Raw genomic sequence first — 11,217 nt, 5'->3', positions numbered from 1 at the left:
CCACCGGCTCCCTCGGCCGGGTCGAGCCGCCATCTTGGGCCCTGCGCCACGAGGCCGCGTGGCCTTCCCCCGACCCTAACCCTGGGCCTGGCCGGCCCCGACATCCCGGCACCACCATCCACCCAGGAGATGAGCGGACCACTTGGCAGGTCAATGGGAGAACGAAGCGCCAAGGACTCTCCCCCGCCAGGTGACGATCGCCTCCAGCTCCCCCAGGCACCGGCTCCACCCCCCGCTGAGTGTCTGGACACCTTCACCCCGGACCCTCCGACCTCCAAGTGCGAGGGTCCGGACATCAAAGGGCGCCTGCCCTATAACTGGAGCAGCTCCGGAGCAGGAAGGCAGTTGTATCCTGGAGTCGAGAGACACCGAGAGAACTCAGCCTTGACGGACTACTGGCGCTTCCGTAGCCCTATCTTGTGAACCATCGTCCTGCCTGCTGGCGCTGCCGCGGCCTTCTGCAACATCCATCCTCGTCGGGACCTGCTGGCGCTGCCGCGGCCCGTTGTAACGACCATCTTCACCGGGACCTGCTGGCGCTGCCGCGGACCGTACATCGACCACCTTCACTGGGACCTGCTGGCGCTGCCGCGGACCGTGTATCGACCATCTTCACCGGGACCTGCTGGCGCTGCCGCGGCCCGTACCAGCGAGACCACCAAGCTCGAAGATTGCGAGCTACCCACCATACCATCTCAACTACCAGACTGGTAACCAGACTGTCCCGCTACCCCCTTTTCCCATCTGGAGAGACTTGAATCGAGGGGACCCCTGAGTCCAGACCTCCTTGTACCTTTTCATCGTACCTTAAGAAGTGCTTATAAAGAATGCTAACTCATCTCCTTGTGTGGTATCTGTCTGTGGGGGGGAAGTTATTTGTCTGTACGATCGCTGGAGACGGCTCTCCCCGGAGACCTCTCCCCTTGTCCTCGGCCGACCCTCCCGGTCCGTCTAACATTGGTGGCCAGCGGCGCGATCCGAATCAACGCGTAATCGTACAGAGAGTAGCTCACCCCACGACAAAACCACGATGTCAGCCAAAGATAGCGGTTCCACTGAAGAGTTCCAAATGGATAAGTTGGAAGAATATAGCCACCGCGAACTTAAACAATTCTGCATGGAACTAGGCATTGCTACCACCGGCCTGAGTACCAAAGATGATTTGAAGCGCGCCCTTGAGTCGTGGGCAGAAACTGGGATCGCCGGATCCTCCGTCCAAAACAGTGTCGCACCAGAGGGGAACGCCACGGCTCCCGAGGAGCGGGGAACGGGCCTCTTGCAGGAGGAGATCCAGGAAAGAGAAAGGACCAGATTACACGAGTTGGAAATGGCACGACTCAAGATGGACGGTGAACTAAAGTTAGCCGAGCAGAAACTAAATCTAGAGCATCTGCGGCTCCGAAAGGAGCGAGAAGAAAAACAGAGACAGAGAGAGCTTGAGGAAAAAAGAATAACACTCGAACACGAGCGCAAACTGGCGGAAATAGAACTTCGGAAACAGAATAAAGAACCGGGGGTGCCTGAGCGACCGCACACCCCGGGGGCAACCGAGAAAAAAGTCCACATCCCCAAGGATGTTGTCCGAGAGTATGTCCGAGAAGACGACATACAGCAGTGGTTCAAAGCCTACGAGATCGCCATGACCTCCCACCGGATCGACCGGAGTGATTGGGGTGCCGGACTATGGGGGAGGTTCGTCAACGAAGGTCGCGATGCCCTGTTACAGCTCCCAGATCACCAAATGTCGTCCTACGACCACATGAAGGCTGCCCTCCTCACCCGCTACGGCCTCACACCCGAGATGTACCGCCAGAGGTTCAGAGATTGCACCCGGATCCCGGGTACAACTTGGGTGGAGTACATAAACTATTTCAGCCGAGCCTTCGAGGGCTGGATCAAGGGGAGCCATGTAACGACCTACGAACAACTCTTTAACCTTATGGTATGGGAACACCTGTCGAACAACTGTTTCGTCGAGCTCAGGCAGCACCTCCTCGACAGTAAATTGACTGACCCCCGGCAGCTCGCCGCTGAAGCTGACCGATGGGAAAGCACCCGAGTGGGCCGGAGAGGACCACACGAGCAGAACCGAAGCAACCAAGGCCAGCACCGTCCTCGGGGAGGAGGAGGAGGCCAGGGGCGAGGGAGAGACACCCTCCCGGCCACACCCGTGGCCAGCACCCCGCCCCCGGCCGGCCGGGGAAACCCCCCGATGCGTCCAGGGTTCCGAGCCAATGTCACGTGCCACCGATGCCAGCGAGTCGGCCATTACGCCAATGACCCGAGCTGCCCGCAGAACCAGACGCCCAAGCCCCGCCAGGTAGCTGCCGCCGCCCTGGGGGAAGAACGACTATCAGAGGAACAGGAAGAGTATGAGCCGGCCCAGCAAGAGTGGGAACCGGCCGCCATGGTTCTAGCGTGCCTAGGGGGAAGAGACATAGTCCCGCGGGCTCCCCTACCCGCCAACACCAGGAAATACGGTCAGTGGGTGACCATTAATGGGCATCGGGCCGAGGCCTTACGTGACACAGGCGCCAGTGTGACGGCCGTCCGCTGTCACCTGGTGAAACCCGAGCAGATCCTGCCGAACATTCTCTGCCCCGTCCGCTCAGCCGACAATTCCGAAAGTCTGTGTCAAATGGCCTGCGTCCCCTTCGAATGGGGAGGGGTCTCCGGCCTATTGAAAGTGACGGTCCGGGATGATGCCCCCGTGGACTGCCTCCTGGGGAATGACCTTGAGAGTTCCCCGTGGGCCACCGTCGAGAGAAGAGAGCACCTGGGGATGCTGGGCCTCCTGGACTGGGCCTGCGTAACCACCCGGTCCATGGCCGCCCGTGCCGTCCCCCGACCAGAAGAACCGGAATGGCCAGCACCTCCGCCCCCGGTCGCCCCAGTAGAAGACAACGACGAGGCCAACCCCCCGGAACCAACGACCGAAGGGGACGCGCAACCCCAGGACTTCCCCGGCCTGGCTCAGTGGCGTCAAGAAGGGGGGCCCACCCAAGAACAGTTCCGCCAGGAGCAAAAGACCTGCCCCTCCCTCGAGGGACTCCGCCAACAAGCCAGCGCCCAGAGCGCAGGGGACTCCACCGGAACTCACTGGGTCTACTGGGAGAACGACCTGCTATACAGCGAACAGAGAATCGCAGAGCTAGGGGCCGGTCGAGTACTGGTGGTACCTCTCCGCTTCAGAGACTTCCTGCTCAACCTGGCCCACGATGTCCCCCTGGCTGGACACCTGGGCCAAGACAAAACTTACAGTCGCCTAGTGACCCACTTTTTCTGGCCGAAGATGCGGAACGACGTCCTGAACCACTGCCGGTCCTGCCCCACGTGCCAGGCCAGCGGGAAGAGTGGCCGTAAGCTGAAAGCCCCTCTACAACCCTTCCCAGTGGTCACCACCCCGTTCGAGAGGGTAGGAATAGACATTGTGGGGCCCCTGGACCCCCGCACGGCACAAGGACATAGGTTCATCCTGGTACTGGTGGATCACGCCACCCGCTACACCGAGGCGGTGCCTCTACGTACTGTAACAGCTCCGGTGGTTGGCCGGGCCCTAATGGGGATCTTCTCCCGGGTGGGCTTCCCCCGAGAAGTCGTCAGCGACCGAGGCACGAACTTCATCTCAAAATACATGAAGTCCCTCTGGCAACAGTGCGGGGTCACCTACCGATTCACGACCCCCTATCACCCCCAAGGGAAAGGACTAGTGGAGCGATTCAACCGCACTCTCAAGGGGATGATTGGGGGATTGGAAGAGCCCCTCCGTCGCCAGTGGGATGTACTACTCCCGTGCCTCCTCTTCGCCTACCGAGAAGTTCCCCAGAAGTCCCTCGGTTTTAGCCCTTTCGAACTCCTGTACGGGCACCCTGTGCGAGGGCCCCTCAGCCTAGTCAAAGAAGGTTGGGAGATGGCCCCCCTAAAGACCCCTCCAGACGTCTTCAAGTACCTCCTGGCCCTACGCAATCAGACCCGGCGCTTCAGGGAGATGGCCAAGGCGAACCTCGAGGCCAGCCAGGAAGACATGAAGAGATGGTATGATCACAATGCCTCCTCCGTCGAGTTCGAACCTGGTCAACAAGCGTGGGTGATGTCCCCCACCGAACCATGTGCCTTGCAAGATAAATGGACGGGGCCCTTCAAGGTGGTCGAGCGCAAAAGCCCCGTCACTTACCTCATTGACATGGGGACCCCCCGGAACCCCCTTCGGGTCCTCCACACCAACAGACTCAAACCACACTTTGTGCGCTCAGAACTCAGCCTCCTGATGGCTACGGACAGTGGGGCAGAGGAGGACTCCGAACCCCTCCCGGATCTCCTGACGACTCAGGAGAACGACGGTTCCGTGGACGGGGTCTGGCTCTCCGAGGCCCTCACCCCAGAGCAACGCCAGGGCTGCCGGGACCTCCTGCTGCGGTTCGCTTCACTGTTCTCCCTCACTCCCGGGGTCACCCCTTGGTGCTTGCACGACGTGGACACCGGGGACAGTCCCCCTATCCGACACCGGGCCTACCGCGTACCAGATCGGGTACGGGCCTGCATACAAGAGGAAGTGGCCAAAAGGCTCACGATCGGGGTCATCGAGCCCTCGGACAGTCCCTGGGCCAGCCCGGTTGTATTGGTCCCCAAAGCCGCTGCCCCCGGCACCACACCTGAACTGAGATTCTGCGTCGACTACCGGGGCTTGAACGCTGTCACCCGAACCGACGCTCATCCTATCCCCCGAGCGGATGAATTGATCGACCGGCTGGGGGCCGCCCGCTACCTCAGTATCTTCGACCTAACAGCGGGCTACTGGCAGATCGGTCTCACACCCTGGGCTCAAGAACGGTCCGCCTTCTCTACCCCCGATGGCCACTACCACTTCAAGGTCATGCCCTTCGGCATGAAGAACGCCCCCGCCACATTTCAACGTCTTGTGAACCAGGTATTGGCGGGGCTCGAAGAGTTCAGCGCTGCCTACCTGGACGATATCGCTGTATACAGCTGCCACTGGTCCGACCACCTCCTCCACCTCCAGGAGGTCCTACAGGCCCTCCAGCGGGCCGGCCTCACGATTAAGGCCGGCAAATGCCAAATTGGTCAAGGGTCCGTGACCTACCTGGGGCACCAGGTGGGAAGCGGGCTGGTGGCCCCACTGCAACTTAAAATTGCTGCCATCCAGTCCTGGCAGCCCCCCGTCACCCAGACCGAAGTCCGAGCCTTCTTGGGGCTCACCGGCTACTACCGGCGGTTCGTGAGGGACTACGGCAGCATTGTGGGGCCCCTCACGGGTCTCACGTCCAAGAACCAACCGAAGCGGATTAACTGGACCCCCGATTGTCAAGCGGCCTTCGAAAAGCTGAAGGCCGCCCTGTGCACCGCCCCTGTGCTCCAGGCCCCCGATTACAGTCGGGAATTCGTGGTACAGACAGACGCCTCCGACCACGGCATTGGGGCGGTTCTTTCCCAAGTGAACCCCGAGGGTCATGACCAGCCGGTGGCCTTCATCAGCCGACGCCTCCTGGCCCGAGAACAGCGCTGGAGCACAATCGAGAGGGAGGCCTTCGCAGTGGTGTGGGCCCTCAAAAAGCTCCGGCCCTATCTCTTTGGTACCCACTTCCGGGTACAAACCGACCATAGACCCCTGCAGTGGCTGATGCAGATGCGGGGGGAGAACCCAAAACTATTGCGCTGGTCCATCTCCCTGCAGGGAATGGACTTCACCGTGGAGCACCGACCGGGCCAAGACCACGCCAACGCAGATGGCCTGTCACGCTTCTTCCGCCTCGACGAGGAGATTCCCCAAGAAGATGGGTGACTCTCCCCGCCTTCAGCTGGGGGGGACGCATGTTGGACAGGCCACACGAAGGGCTTGCTCCCTCCCCGCATGACAGGGCCCAAGCCCCGGCCCGCCAGGGGTGACCCACGAGAATCACCCGCACCCCGTCTCCCGACGGAACTCCTGCCCTCGGACCTCCATGCATCACGGGCCCAAGCCACCACCGGCTCCCTCGGCCGGGTCGAGCCGCCATCTTGGGCCCTGCGCCACGAGGCCGCGTGGCCTTCCCCCGACCCTAACCCTGGGCCTGGCCGGCCCCGACATCCCGGCACCACCATCCACCCAGGAGATGAGCGGACCACTTGGCAGGTCAATGGGAGAACGAAGCGCCAAGGACTCTCCCCCGCCAGGTGACGATCGCCTCCAGCTCCCCCAGGCACCGGCTCCACCCCCCGCTGAGTGTCTGGACACCTTCACCCCGGACCCTCCGACCTCCAAGTGCGAGGGTCCGGACATCAAAGGGCGCCTGCCCTATAACTGGAGCAGCTCCGGAGCAGGAAGGCAGTTGTATCCTGGAGTCGAGAGACACCGAGAGAACTCAGCCTTGACGGACTACTGGCGCTGCCGTAGCCCTATCTTGTGAACCATCGTCCTGCCTGCTGGCGCTGCCGCGGCCTTCTGCAACATCCATCCTCGTCGGGACCTGCTGGCGCTGCCGCGGCCCGTTGTAACGACCATCTTCACCGGGACCTGCTGGCGCTGCCGCGGACCGTACATCGACCACCTTCACTGGGACCTGCTGGCGCTGCCGCGGACCGTGTATCGACCATCTTCACCGGGACCTGCTGGCGCTGCCGCGGCCCGTACCAGCGAGACCACCAAGCTCGAAGATTGCGAGCTACCCACCATACCATCTCAACTACCAGACTGGTAACCAGACTGTCCCGCTACCCCCTTTTCCCATCTTGAGAGACTTGAATCGAGGGGACCCCTGAGTCCAGACCTCCTTGTACCTTTTCATCGTACCTTAAGAAGTGCTTATAAAGAATGCTAACTCATCTCCTTGTGTGGTATCTGTCTGTGGGGGGGAAGTTATTTGTCTGTACGATCGCTGGAGACGGCTCTCCCCGGAGACCTCTCCCCTTGTCCTCGGCCGACCCTCCCGGTCCGTCTAACATGTGACATCATCAGCAGTGCATTGCGGGCGCGCGAGTTATAGTTAGCTTAACTAACTATAACGGGGAAATTTCATTGGTTTTTTACGAGTGAAATGTCCAGCTAACTATAACGTGTGTGAAACCTATGGTTTTTTCACTGAATTTGCAAGGTTTTTTAAATGCTAATTCCTAACTATAACATGTGTGAAACCTATGGTTTTTTCAGTGAATATATATATATATATATATATATATATATATATATATATATATATATATATGCCGATGAGTGGTAGTCCTTCTTGAGCAGCACTCGAGGAGACGGCGGAGGTTACCAGCCTCAGTCAAGGGTATGGACAGTTTAAAAGTAGCAGGTTGGTTAAAGCAGCCTTTGCAATGCCTGACGCGTTTCGCTGTGTAGCTTCTTCGGAGGCTTTTTGCCAAAGGAAGTGCAGTGGTGTGCCTGCTCCCCCATTCATTGGCCCACAATGACACGCCCCTGATTGGAGCTGCCCAATAGAATGCTGTTATAGGCATTGTGGGGGATGTAGTGCAATTTATTTCACCATTTAAAAATTATCGTTTGCACAATTGCTGCCAGGGATAAAGTCCTTAGTGAACCCCTGCCACAGAGAACCGTCCTCAATCCCGCGCCGCTCCTCCGCTTCAAGGCCGGTGCATCCGACCTCACGGCCCCCTTTGTCACGGGGTGGTGCTTTCTCGACGGCCGGACCGCCGTCTTTGTATGCCGATGAGTGGTAGTCCTTCTTGAGCAGCACTCGAGGAGACGGCGGAGGTTACCAGCCTCAGTCAAGGGTATGGACAGTTTAAAAGTAGCAGGTTGGTTAAAGCAGCCTTTGCAATGCCTGACGCGTTTCGCTGTGTAGCTTCTTCGGAGGCTTTTTGCCAAAGGAAGTGCAGTGGTGTGCCTGCTCCCCCATTCATTGGCCCACAATGACACGCCCCTGATTGGAGCTGCCCAATAGAATGCTGTTATAGGCATTGTGGGGGATGTAGTGCAATTTATTTCACCATTTAAAAATTATCGTTTGCACAATTGCTGCCAGGGATAAAGTCCTTAGTGAACCCCTGCCACAGAGAACCGTCCTCAATCCCGCGCCGCTCCTCCGCTTCAAGGCCGGTGCATCCGACCTCACGGCCCCCTTTGTCACGGGGTGGTGCTTTCTCGACGGCCGGACCGCCGTCTTTGTATGCCGATGAGTGGTAGTCCTTCTTGAGCAGCACTCGAGGAGACGGCGGAGGTTACCAGCCTCAGTCAAGGGTATGGACAGTTTAAAAGTAGCAGGTTGGTTAAAGCAGCCTTTGCAATGCCTGACGCGTTTCGCTGTGTAGCTTCTTCGGAGGCTTTTTGCCAAAGGAAGTGCAGTGGTGTGCCTGCTCCCCCATTCATTGGCCCACAATGACACGCCCCTGATTGGAGCTGCCCAATAGAATGCTGTTATAGGCATTGTGGGGGATGTAGTGCAATTTATTTCACCATTTAAAAATTATCGTTTGCACAATTGCTGCCAGGGATAAAGTCCTTAGTGAACCCCTGCCACAGAGAACCGTCCTCAATCCCGCGCCGCTCCTCCGCTTCAAGGCCGGTGCATCCGACCTCACGGCCCCCTTTGTCACGGGGTGGTGCTTTCTCGACGGCCGGACCGCCGTCTTTGTATGCCGATGAGTGGTAGTCCTTCTTGAGCAGCACTCGAGGAGACGGCGGAGGTTACCAGCCTCAGTCAAGGGTATGGACAGTTTAAAAGTAGCAGGTTGGTTAAAACAGCCTTTGCAATGCCTGACGCGTTTCGCTGTGTAGCTTCTTCGGAGGCTTTTTGCCAAAGGAAGTGCAGTGGTGTGCCTGCTCCCCCATTCATTGGCCCACAATGACACGCCCCTGATTGGAGCTGCCCAATAGAATGCTGTTATAGGCATTGTGGGGGATGTAGTGCAATTTATTTCACCATTTAAAAATTATCGTTTGCACAATTGCTGCTAGGGATAAAGTCCTTAGTGAACCCCTGCCACAGAGAACCGTCCTCAATCCCGCGCCGCTCCTCCGCTTCAAGGCCGGTGCATCCGACCTCACGGCCCCCTTTGTCACGGGGTGGTGCTTTCTCGACGGCCGGACCGCCGTCTTTGTATGCCGATGAGTGGTAGTCCTTCTTGAGCAGCACTCGAGGAGACGGCGGAGGTTACCAGCCTCAGTCAAGGGTATGGACAGTTTAAAAGTAGCAGGTTGGTTAAAGCAGCCTTTGCAATGCCTGACGCGTTTCGCTGTGTAGCTTCTTCGGAGGCTTTTTGCCAAAGGAAGTGCAGTGGTGTGCCTGCTCCCCCATTCATTGGCCCACAATGACACGCCCCTGATTGGAGCTGCCCAATAGAATGCTGTTATAGGCATTGTGGGGGATGTAGTGCAATTTATTTCACCATTTAAAAATTATCGTTTGCACAATTGCTGCCAGGGATAAAGTCCTTAGTGAACCCCTGCCACAGAGAACCGTCCTCAATCCCGCGCCGCTCCTCCGCTTCAAGGCCGGTGCATCCGACCTCACGGCCCCCTTTGTCACGGGGTGGTGCTTTCTCGACGGCCGGACCGCCGTCTTTGTATGCCGATGAGTGGTAGTCCTTCTTGAGCAGCACTCGAGGAGACGGCGGAGATTGAGGACGGTTCTCTGTGGCAGGGGTTCACTAAGGACTTTATCCCTGGCAGCAATTGTGCAAACGATAATTTTTAAATGGTGAAATAAATTGCACTACATCCCCCACAATCCCTTTATCCTTTATCCATTAAAGTACAGGTGGTATCCTGACAACTGGGGGTTGGTTTTAACTCAAGATTTTCAAAGGGGGCCGCAGCCCCACTTGAGATTAGCGAACACCGGATATAGATGTAAATGTAAGAACGTGGAATAATATGTCGTATGGGTGAGTACCCTTACCATGCAATATTATCACAATGTCTCAAAGATTATCCCTGGATTCACAACAATAATCCTTAGCTCAGTCCTGGTAGTGTGGCAAAGAGCAGTCAGGCATTACTGAAGGAACATGTGTCAGGTATTTTACAGTACCATAAGGGTTCATAAGTAATTGACAAGACTCAAGAAAAATCCAACACCAATTTATACAAATAGAGTATATTTTTATGTAAATTTAGACACCAAAACGAACTAACTAGCATGCATATAACTGGAGTTATGGATTTTCAAAAGCATTAAAAAATAAATGCTTTAAATAGTTCACACATTTAACATTGCTATCAATGGGAAAATCTGCTAGTGGCAAACGGTCATTTAGGGGTCGAGTTTCATTGTGCCCCGCAGGATAGAGGTCTTGGGGGTCCCAGGACCCAACCTTCAGTTCAATTTACCCTGGCACATGAAGACCAAGTGCAGTGGGTGTCCTGGCTGTCAGTGGTCATAAACGGGAGTCACCCCCAAGCTGCTTTTACCATAGGGACAACGCCACCAGAAACGGGATGCAAATACACAAGAGCCGGGTTGTTACTGACAACGGTCACTGGTGTTGTGAAGTGCCCTCTTCATGCAGCGATGAGGAAAGGGGTCAGTTACCGGACTGGTGACCAACAAGCCTTGGTAGCTGTAAAAGTGACTAAAATTAACTTTGACGTCTGGATGTCCAGGAGAGTGTGGCAGCGGCTTGAAACTTTGGTGAATGCTGGACTACACTTCCCACAGTGGCCCACACCGTTGCTTTCGAGCGATCCCTCGGAGGGCCTGATGGCCAGCGCGTCTTCGGTTCCAAAGCATAATTACCTGCAGTTTGCAGGGGACTGGTCTCACCAATCCAGGGGAGTCTGAGTGTGATTCTGGCTTTCACAAGGGTCCCTCACTTCGGGAGTGTCGAGTTTTAGTCAAGGACGAGGATCGTTCACTCAATTCCAAATCTGTCGCCTCAGGGACACAATATCCCTCTTTTGTTTTCTGCTGGTGGGCAAAGTCCTGTTGTGAGTGACATGGGTCTCCCCTTGGTCCTTCTTTGAAGTAAGTTTTTCAGATCTGAGGTTCTGTGGCAGGGGGGGTCCCTAAAATCCTAGATTTAGGGGAGTTCAGGGGGTGGGAGCTAGTAGCCAATGGGCTGCTAGTCCCTGAGGCTAATCCGCCCCTGAGGTGACCACATCTGGTGGTGTAGGCCACCTTCCTGGAGGTATACAACTCATGCATACCTGATTTCCAGCCTCACCCGGGGTCCAAGCACGCCTGGGGCAAGAGAAGGGCTGTATCCCCCTCAGGAAGACTACCCAGTTGCATATCAAAGGCGGTGCTGCCTTTGAAG

This window comes from Triturus cristatus, chromosome 4_2 (assembly GCF_964204655.1).
Source record: "Triturus cristatus chromosome 4_2, aTriCri1.1, whole genome shotgun sequence".
Classification (NCBI taxonomy): domain Eukaryota; kingdom Metazoa; phylum Chordata; class Amphibia; order Caudata; family Salamandridae; genus Triturus; species Triturus cristatus.
Note: the sequence above shows the minus strand (reverse complement) of the source record.